We start from the raw sequence: 10,282 nt of genomic DNA on the forward strand, positions 1-10,282 counted from the left end.
CTGCCTTGCATTCCAGAGATGGGGTAGCTAACAGTGTTATTTGGAGAAACGGGAGACTCGCTGTCCGCACTAACTCTCTAGGTCTGTATAAAAGCATCTGTTATCGGCAGCGAAAACCTGGCTTAGAAAGGTCAGATCTGTAGCTGCCAATTCAGCACCTCATGAAGGCATAGAACTTCCAACCTAACTTATTTTCCTCATTTCACAAGGAACTCCATTCCATTCCTCCATCAAATGTGGTTTAATCAATCTAGCCAGCTTGCTTTCCAGAACACTTTGGCCCCAACTCAGGCTCAGTTGTGTTCCATATCATGCCCACACACCTGGCCAAGATCAAGGTACACAAAACCTTGATCCCAACACCATCCCAGTCATCAGCCAATAATTTACCACCTCTCTTCTCCTCCTTCCTTCTGGAACGCAGCCTCCAGTCAGAAGGACAGAGGAGGACACTCCTGGTGCTCCCAACCCCTTTAGTGTCTTTCCATGGGATGCAAAGTCTCTTTCTGATATTCGGCCATTTCCTCGTGGCAGCCTCCCATGACCCTACTTGGATGACAATCAGCAGATGGTGGTGTTCTTGTTTGATCAGATGCGGTGGAGTCTCTCTAATGTCTCTGACACCATGTGCCCCTAGTGGACAGCAGAGCTCTGTGGAGAGGTTGTCGGGCAGCAGATGGGGGCCTCAGTGCCTCCCGGCATGGAGTCCCCAGTCACTAAGACAATGCCGGGCAACGGTGCCCAGCAGCTGCTCCCTGGCAGGGGCTCTCCATCACCTGCTGAGGTGATTCCCTGCGTCAGCATGGAACCGGAACCCCAGAGCCGATTGCGTCACAAAAACGTGCTGTGTTTGAGGGCCTGCAGGGTTGCCCTGGGGACCTGCCTGGCCCCCAGCCCGGGGCGCATCATTCATTCTCTGTGAGGTGACACTGCAGTGTGGTGTCACAGTGGCTGCGTCATCCACCCTTGTGGAGCGGTGGGAGCGGTGGCTCAGTCCGCTTGTGGGACCCGCAGGAAGTGGAACCAGAGAGAGCTTTGCGTCTATCTGGAGGCATCCTGCTATCATGGAGAGGCTGAGAGCCCTTCGAGGTGAGTCCCTCCACCTCTCTGGACACCACGACGCTGCCCGAGCACACGTGTGCCTCCAGTGTCTGTTTAGGACGTGCAGCAGCACTGTCCTTGCTCTGCCCAGTGCAGCTGCCCACCGTGGTTTCCCCAGCACCCCAGCAAGGGGAAAGCTCCCTCCCCTGCCCCCGCCAAGCACACGCAGCCCCACGCTGTGGGGCTGGAGGAGCGTTTTCCCCCCAGAGCTGGCCGGGTGCTCGGCCCTGGCTCCAAGCAACACCTGCAGCAGCTGCTCTGCTCTTTCCTTCCAGGTCTCTTTGCTTGTGTGGGCTGCGTGCCCAGACGGATGCGTCGCAGGGAGAGAAGCAGGGTGTCAAGCCCTGTCCCGACCTGCGCCGCGACCTTACTGCTTCAGCGCCTGCAAGATCAGGAGGTGAGTTGGGGGCATCCAACCAGCAACCCTTGCCCTCCTGGCCCAGGGCCACGGTGCCGTGGGTGCCAGGCCCGGCAGCGCATCCACAGAGCGATGGGTGGCAGCGGGCAAAGCGAGCGTGACTGATCCTTGTCCCCAGGGTGACCGAGCGCAGGCGTACTGTGAGCTGGAGAGCGCCCTGTGCCAAGACAGCAGCCGCCCGCCGTGCGGAGTGGTGAACCGGCTGCTGGCAGAGGTGTCCCGGGACCTGACGGCAGCCCAGGTGAGGGCTCCCTCCCAAAGGCAAAGGGAACCGCCTGCCCACGCTGGTGTTGTGCTGGCGGATGGTGGTGGCTTAGCTCTTGCAAGGGCCTCAGGCAGTCTCCTGTGCCGCGTGTCACCAGTGACTCTCTTCCAGGGCGTGAGCAGCAACGTGAGGACAGCTGCCAGCAATGTCCTGGTGGCTCTGGCTCGGACGCACTTCACCTTGGTGATGGCTGAGCTCCAGAGCCACCTGAAGGCCACGGGGGACATGTGCAAGGAGTTGGTGCTCGTCACCCTGAGCAAACTCTTCAGCACCTATGGTAGAGTACCCTCAACCTGCTGACATCTAGAACAACCGGGAGGGAAAGGGGTCTCTGCCCTCCGCGTGTGATCTGCATTGAGCTGGGGGATGCAGGGCTGCAGCCCCTCCTCCCTCGCTGCCAGGACTCTGACTGTGGCCCTCTCCTTCCTCTCTGCAGCTCCACAGTGCATCCCCTTTGTGTGGCTGATGCTGGCAGGCCTGCGCAGTGTGGTGGGCCAGGTGAAGAGTGGCCAGATCCTGCGCATCGCTTGTGCTGGTGAGTGCTGGCCCCAGAGCAGGGGGCCTCGGGACAGCCCTTGCACCTCACCCTGCTGCAGACTCTCACAGGCTCCCTTTTCTCTCACTCCCTTTTTCAAAAAAATATTCTTACTATTGTCTAAGTATTTTGTCATGTTTTTTCAGTTGTGAAACAGTGGCTGGATGGCGTGAAGATTCACTTGTCCGCAGGAATGCAATGCCCCTGGCCTGCCATGGAGAAAGAGCAGATGTATGAAAACCTTCGTGAGCTGCTCTTCTCCGTGATGTGGAACTGGCAGGACTGCCAGGAGGAACAGGTGAGCACTGCTGCATTCCCAGCCCAGGAAGGCAGCAGGGGCACCCATGTCGGCAGCTCTGTCTGTGCCCAGTGGGCTGAGAGCTGAGGGGTGATGAGAGGGAGTGGGCTGGCTCTGCAAAGGGCCCTGAAGTGGCTGTGTGCCAGGGAGCAGCTGCATGTGACAGCATTGTGGCAGGAAGAGCTGGGGATGAGGGTATGGGGAAAAGCTGCCTGCCCTCCAGAGCGAGCCCATCTCCTGCTGGGCGTGGGGGTGTGGGGAAGGGGAAGGGAAAGAGAAAGAGAAGGCCCTCTGTGTAGGAAGGGCAGGCCTTCAGTCTTTGATAGCGGGCCTCTGCCATCCTCTCCAGGACAAACAGGCCGTCCTTGGGGCTGTGGCTGCCATGTTGGAGGTTCTCCTGCAAGAGGAGCGGCACCAAGAGCACGTCTGGGAGCAGCTCCTCTGGCTCGTTCACCCGTGTCAGGAGATCCAAGACACCTGCAGGGTGGCCAAGGTGAGGCATTGTGCAGGGCTCAGGGTGGACGTGGGGCCCGTGCAAGTGCCACGAGGGGTCAGGGGGACGCAGGGAGGAGGTGGGGAGCCCTTGCAGAAAGAAGGGATGGGTGTTCAAGGGAGGTCTGAGGCTTCCTGAGCTCTTCAGTCAAAGAAGGAATGGCCTGGACGAGAGCCAGGAGGGAGCCAAGACTCACAGGGGCTCATCTCCTGGGGATGGGAGACTTCGTCACCACCACCTGGGTGGTGGGGCTCTGAGTGCCTGAGGAGCTGTGTGCTAACAACGGAGGGGACCACAGGCAGTTGCATCTGATGGGGGAGAAGTGGGCTGCTGGGTGGGAAATGCCTGCAAATGATGCCCAAACACGGCTCGATTGAGAGCAGAGAGACTCTCTTGGTGCTGCTGGGTGGTGGGGGATAAACAAGAACGCCTGTGCAGGAGCTTCTCCCTGCAGAGAAACAATTGGGAAACAGTTTCTCCACTCGCAAGTGGCTAGATGTGGCTTCATCCCTTTCTTCCTCTCCTGGTTTCTTGCAGAGCCTCACAGTCTTCCTGGAGGCCTTAGGGGGCACTGAGTCTGTCATTCCAAGGGACAAGTTTCAGGACGTCACCAGTGCCGTGTTCTACCAGGTAAGGGGAGCCTATCCTTGCGCCCACAGCAGTTTCCCTCGTGGCTAAGTCTCAGGAGGACTGCAAAGCTCCGAGCCCCTGAATAAGGCGGCTCAGCCTTAGCTCCTGCATGCTCAAGGCTGCTCCAGAGCCGTGCATGTACTCCCGGGGATGCTGTGGGGCGGGCTGGGTTTTGTCTGCCTGTCCTCTTCCCGAGAGTGCCCAGGGAGACGAGAGCGGGCAGCACAGTGTCTTTTCCGTCCTCAGTGCTGATGTGATTTTCTCAAATGGACCTTGTTCCCACAGCTCTATGACGACAGCAAGCAGCACAGCGAGGCTGCTCGTGCACAGCTGACCCACTGCATCATGCTGCAGGGTAAGGAGAGGAGCCTTGGCCATGCTTGGCGGTGCCCTGGCCAAAACCTCTCTCACAAACCTCAGGAATGGGTGTGAGTTTCTTGCTAACATGGTGTGGGATTTCCTCCCTGCAGCCCGGATCTGCCCAGAGGAAATGATCCTGTTTCTGCAGTCGCAGCTGGGCGATGACTGGGAGCCTGGATGCGCGGCAGCCCTGGGTCTGCTGCGTGCTCTGGCTCGCTCTGATGGTCAGTACCACGGGTTGCTCAGTACCACGCCTTGGGACTGCCAGGGCTCCCTTCTGCCATCTGCGTTGTGGCTCCGCTCATGCTTCTGTGCATCTCTTGCAGAGCCCATGATGACAGAGAAGCTGCCCCAGGTCGTCGAGGCTGTGCAGCGTCTGTGCAGCGACCCCAGCATCCGGGTGAGCTGGTTTGGGAAAGGAAAGTGCTGTTGGGGTGGTGATGCTGCTGCCAGCACAGGCAGGGCTGGGGTGACTAGAGAGGTGCTGGAGCATTGGCCACACGGTCCTGATGGCTCCTGTGGGGAGAGCAGGCAGAGTGGAGCGGGCAGGTCCCTGTGCTGTGCCTGGAAAGCGCACAGCCTGGCGCTAAGGCCTGGCCCTCACGTCAGAAGCCAAAGCTTCTCCTCTGCTCTTGATTCTCTGCTCATGCCCAAAGGGCTGCCCTGATGAGCAGGTGGCTTCCCTTTGCCTTCTGACCAGGAAAATCACACCCACAATTGACCCCTTGCAGGTGAGGACGGCTGTTCTTTATTTCATCAAGGAGCTGCTCAGTTCTAACACCTGGAGCTGCTCAGCCTGGGATGTGGTGGGGCACATCTTCAGGGAGTTCAGCCGCACCACGGCAAGAAGGGTAAGGACAGTGGGCAGCATCTTCTTTTGGAAGACCCGTGCTGCTCGGAGGGTGGCACAGAAGCACCGCTGGGGCCACACCTGAGCCTCCTGAGAACTGAGCATAACCAGTGTTTCATTACAACTGTTGTGCAGGCATCCGGAGACCTTTCTGCCCGGGAAGCCCAGGAAGAAGGAGCTCTGCAGGAGCTGTGCATGGACATCCTGGGATCACTGGACGTCTCTGTGAGAGGGATGTCCAAAGTAAGTCACGCTCTGCCCTGCTGCTGCTCCCTGCCCTTGCACCACGTCTTCCTCGTCCCATTCCAAGACCCCAACTGTCTCCTCCAATGTGCTCTGAAGCACACAGGACTCGAGTGAATTCACAGAGTCCTCTTCCTCTCTGAGCAGAGGCAGGAATGCTGACCTACTCAACTGCCTCGTTCCCTACAGCTCCTGTGGCCACGGCTGCTGCTGTTTGTGGTGCCAGCGCAGTACACAGGCATGCTGATCCCAGTCTCCCGCTGTGTCTGTGCACTGGCTGAGAAAGAGGAGCTGACAGGACGGCCGATAGAACACCTGGATCCCCATTTTGTCAGCTCCATGTTTCAAGGTAGGAGCAAAAACTCCCGCAGTGAGCTCTGCTGACCTGTGGTAGCACCCAGAAGGGACAGTAGAGATGTGCATGGCTGGGCGCGCAGTGTCTTGGACTCTTACTCAGCACTTTTTTCTCTTTGCAGGCCCACTGCTGACGCCCCAGACACTGCTTGCACGACTGCTGGTGAGTAGATGCTCCAGAGGCCGGTGCCACGAGCAGCCAGGAGGAAGCAGCGTGGCCATGGGCAAAGCTGTTGGCTGCTCCTTGCCTGCCAGGGCAGAGCCAAGTTGCTTCCTTTTTGGGGGGAAGCAGCTGCTCTTGCTGCAGAAGTGACCCTTCTCCTTGCTCTCGCTCAGGTGGTGGCAGGCAGCCCTGTAGCAGGCAGCCAACTCCAAGCCGCTGCCTTACTGCTGATGAAAAACCTCCACAGCAGGTTCCACAGAGCTGTGGGGGCCATGTGGGCTACTGAGATCCCCCTGCTGCTGCAGTGCCTTGAAGGTAAAGTACTGGTGGGGAAGAAGAGGCAGAGGCAGGGAAGGGAAGGGGGTGCGTGAAAATGCAGCTCTGCAGAGTGGCAGAGGGGAAGCACTGCCTGCAGCCCAGTTCTTGCTCTGCTGCTGTTCCCATTCCTGGGAGTCAGCTCCGAGGCCCAGGGACCTATCCCACCAGAGATCTGCCCATTCCAGGACAGGGATGGGCCCTTCACATCCCCTCAGACGGCAGTCTTGGAGCACTTAGTTTTGTGTTCCTGTGGAGGCAGTGTTTGTGGGGAGGGACAGGTCATTGTGGAGGGGGTGCGGGTCCCAGCTAGGCTGTGTCAAGTGCCCAGGCCAAGCCAGGTTTGCAGCAGCTCTTCTTCTGTGCCTTGATCCCAAGTCAGGGTCTTTTTCTTCCTATTGCTGTGCAGGGAAAGATGAGAGCTTCCCGGACACTGCCGAGTTTGAGCGCCGTCTGCTAAAGGTACAGCATTGCCGGGAGGCGCGGTGCAGAGGAGTGCTTGCCTGCCCCAAGTAGCCCCGCTCCCCCATGAGCCACTGTGGGACAGGAACAGCCTCTCAAGCGCTGCTGCGGAGAGGAGCGGCCGCACGCCTTTGTGGCGCTGCCTCTTCCGCTCTGTCCCAAGCCCAGGGGGGTCTGAGGAGAAGAGGGCGGGTGGCTTTAATGGAGGGAACGCTGGGGGAGCTGGGAGAGGGACTGTTCTTCCTGACACCTCTCCCCAGAGGGCTGCAGCAACTTGGGAGTGAGGGAAGAGGCAAAGGGCAAGGGAACATTGTCTTCTCCTGTTCTCCAACAGTTCCTGAGGGCGTCAGTGGACACCGTGGATGATGAGGCGTGGACCGAGGCCCTGAGCAGTGAGCTGAGCTGGCGACTGAGCAGCTCTGCCAGCAGCTCTGCAGAAAAGGTGAGTTCCCCCGGCTCTACCCAGCGGTGCAGCTGCAGGTGTCCAGCTGGGGCTGGGGCTGCGGCTGCTGCTCTGCCCACGCGGGATGCTGATGCTGCTTCCCAGTCTGTGCCCCGCAGAGGCCTTTCCCTGCAATCTGCCCGGGGATGGCTAAAGCTGGGCCCTGCAGCTGCTCTCAGCGACTCCCAGCGTGGGAGCTGGCCCTCCCGCAGCAGCTTAAGCTGCTGCCACAGCTCAGCTTCTTCCTTCCCTTCCCATGCAGTCGTTCCTGTACAAGGCTCTGGGCACAGTGCTGGGATCCTGCAAGGGAGTCCTCCACGTGCAGGAGAAGCTGCTGCAGCACCTGGAGGAGGCAAACGCGGAGGAGCCACGTGAGGCCCAGGTGAGCTCTCCTCTCCTCCAGCTCCAGCCAGCATCCCTGCTCTGGCCCTGGGGCAGAGGCCTTCTCCTGGCCCTGCTCCAGGCCTTTCTGTCTCCTCACTGCTGCCATTTTGCTCAGGAGAGGAGCTGTAGATTCAGGCCTGTGCCAACGGCCCCTTGTTCTTTTGCGCAGGGAATCATCTCTCTTCTCAGCCATGCTGCTGAGAACAACTTCCACACAGTCCTGGCCACGCTCACCATGTTTGCGTCCAGGCTGTGCAAAGGCCGCAATGCCAGGATTTCCAGGCGCAAGAAGGTAAAGCGTTACGGGTTTCCATCTTGGCATTCTTCGGCCTTATTTTCCCTGCAGCTCCTGCCTTGGGAGCCCAGGTGCATCGCGGGGCACTGGGGGCCGTTAGCGAGTGTCTCAAGGCATTTCTTCCCACACAGATGGAGCTGGACAGCACGAGAGCTCATGCCACACGCAGCGCTCTCATGCTCGCCCACGGCAGCGTGGCACTGCGTGCCTCCAAGGAGCAGCTGCTTGCCCACCTGGAGGGAGGCATCGTGGGCAACATCCTGATGCTCTACAGCTGCAGCTGCCGGGTGAGAGCTCAAAGAAGCATGCCAGGGTGTCAGAGCGCCCCGCTGCAACCCCTCCACGGGGGGGGGGGGGGGGGATGCTGAGATGGGCCTTTCCTTTCCAAAGTCCCTCGGGGAAGGGTTTGTGTCCACATGAAGATCCAAGCCCTTCCCTTAGTGTTGTCTCCCCGTGTCCCTCTTGCAGCCCTTGTCCCTTCCTGCAGTTCAAAGCATGTTCTTCTCTCTTGCTCCTCAGGACTTGCAGAACAACCTCGCGCTGCTGCAGAGCATCACCGACTGCAGCTGTGCCTTCCAAGCTGTGGCTGGTTCTGCAAGCTTTAACCCCTCCTTGAAGAGCAAGCTGCTGGAGATCCTGATGGTGAGTGCCTAGAGACAGGGCTGTCTGCAGAGGAGTTCTGGGCTGCACCACAAGGCTCGCTTCCCTGGGGGCATACAGGTGTCCAACAGCCACACGTCTCCAGCTGGTGGGGACCTTGGGTGCTGGCAGGCAGCGGCTGGGCAGCGGGCTAGGTGCACCAGCTGCTGCATTCTGCAGTGCTTCCATGGGAAAGTGATGGGGCTGGTGTGTGGCAGTTGTGCCTGTCTCGGGGCCGGGTGGAACAGCTCTCGTGTGCCCCTTGCCCACTTTGACACTGTCTCTCTGGGACTTGCAGGACCTGATGAAGAAGTATTACTCGGGCATCCCTGTCTCCCCAGTGCCTCTCAAGGCGGTTCTGGCCCTGGAGCAGTTGAGGTAAGGACTGAGGTTGCAAGGCAGGATAGTGGTCCCCGTTTTGGGTAGCTCCTGAGGGCCCGGAGGGGGCAGGGAGGGAGGAGCCGCATCTACAGGAGAGACGGCTGGGCTGTTGCGCCCAGCGAAGTTGAGGTTTGGGGCAGGGAGAAAGGCCCTGGTGCTCCTGTCCCCTGGCAGGGAAGAGAAGGGAGAGCTGGGGTCTCCTTCCTCCAGAGCGGGAGGTGGTTCACTGCTGCTGGGGAGGAGGTGGGCGCTGCTGGAACTGAAGACAGTGCTCAGCAGCATGAGCTGGGGGTATTGGCTTTGTAGCTGTTGATTGGGAGAAACTCAGAGGTTGCCTGAACCAGTCTGGAGAGCACTGGTAAAGGCCCTTTCTGATTTCTCTTCCTGTTCTCCTCCTCTCAGCAAGCTGAAGCCCTCTTTTGAAAGCAAGGATATGCGTGAGATGTTGGTCCTGTGCTGCAAGAACATCGTGACACATCCTCAGCAGAGATGATGCTGAAGATCAGGAAGTCACAGCAAGCAGCACAGTACCTGCAGTAACCTGCCGTAACTTTCCCGGCCACCTCTGGGTCGGCACCCTACCTCAGCACACACCACCTCTGCTCTGGCAGCAGCCGTGATGCTACACGTCACTCCCCTCTTCTCCTTTCAGCTTCAGCAAACATCACTGAAAGCTCTGGGCCGGCTCATGGGGGTCCTGCTGGAGACAGAGCCCAGCGGTGGCTTCTTCCAAAACATAGTCCATGTGAGTATGTGCTGCGGGGGCAGCAGTGCCGGTGCTCAATGAGGCGGGAGGCCTTGAGGGCAAGGGCTGGGAAAGGAGGGACAGGGAGAGGGGTGGCAGGAAGGGAAGGAAAAGACGTCCTCAGTGAGACAGATGCTCTACCCCAGGTCCTGCAGAAATCCATGGTATCACCCAATGTGTGGGAGCGCAAGAGGGCCCTGCAGACCTGCTCCCAGCTGCTGGCTGTTTGTGAAGAGCTTCAAGTGAGTAAAGAGCCCCACCGCATGCCCCCTGCTCCCTCCCCGGCACCCCTGAGCTGGAAGGTGAGCTCCGCCCAGCTGTGCATGCTGTGTGACGGCGGCGTGGGGAAGGCACAGATGGGAGAAGCTGGGGAGAGCTGGGGCCGTCTACAGCTTTGTTCCTGCCTCTCCCCCTGCAGAGAGGAGATGCCTGTGAGCACTTTGGCTCCTTGGTGGGATTGCTGGCGCCTCTGACGTGTGACCCCATGCCCGCATCCCGCCAGCTGGCCGTCACCTGTCTGAGCTCCCTTCTGCGAATCCAAGGTGAGTAGAGCAGGCGTGCTCCAGCCCTCTGCCCTCCTCCGTAGCACTACCAGAGCCCCACGGGCTGGGCCCTCTGGACAGCAGGGAGAGGCACCGCGCACGGTTCTCCTCTTGTCCCCACCCTGTCCTCTGTCTCTCCCCCGTGGAAAGCGGTCCCATTTCCAGAAGCATGACTTCCCTTTTCTCCCTGTGCTCTTTCCAGCCAAAGCGACCAACACAGTCATTGAGACGGGTGACATCAAGAGCCTGTGCGAGGGGCTGCATGCCTGCAGCATCGCCTCTCAGCTCCAGACCACGTCCAAAATGGCAAGAGTAAGTGGACCCAAGAAGGGGTGCTGGGATCTCTGTCCGTAGAATTCTGCACGGC

Source organism: Tetrao urogallus (assembly GCF_951394365.1).
Source record: "Tetrao urogallus genome assembly, chromosome: 1".
NCBI classification, from domain to species: domain Eukaryota; kingdom Metazoa; phylum Chordata; class Aves; order Galliformes; family Phasianidae; genus Tetrao; species Tetrao urogallus.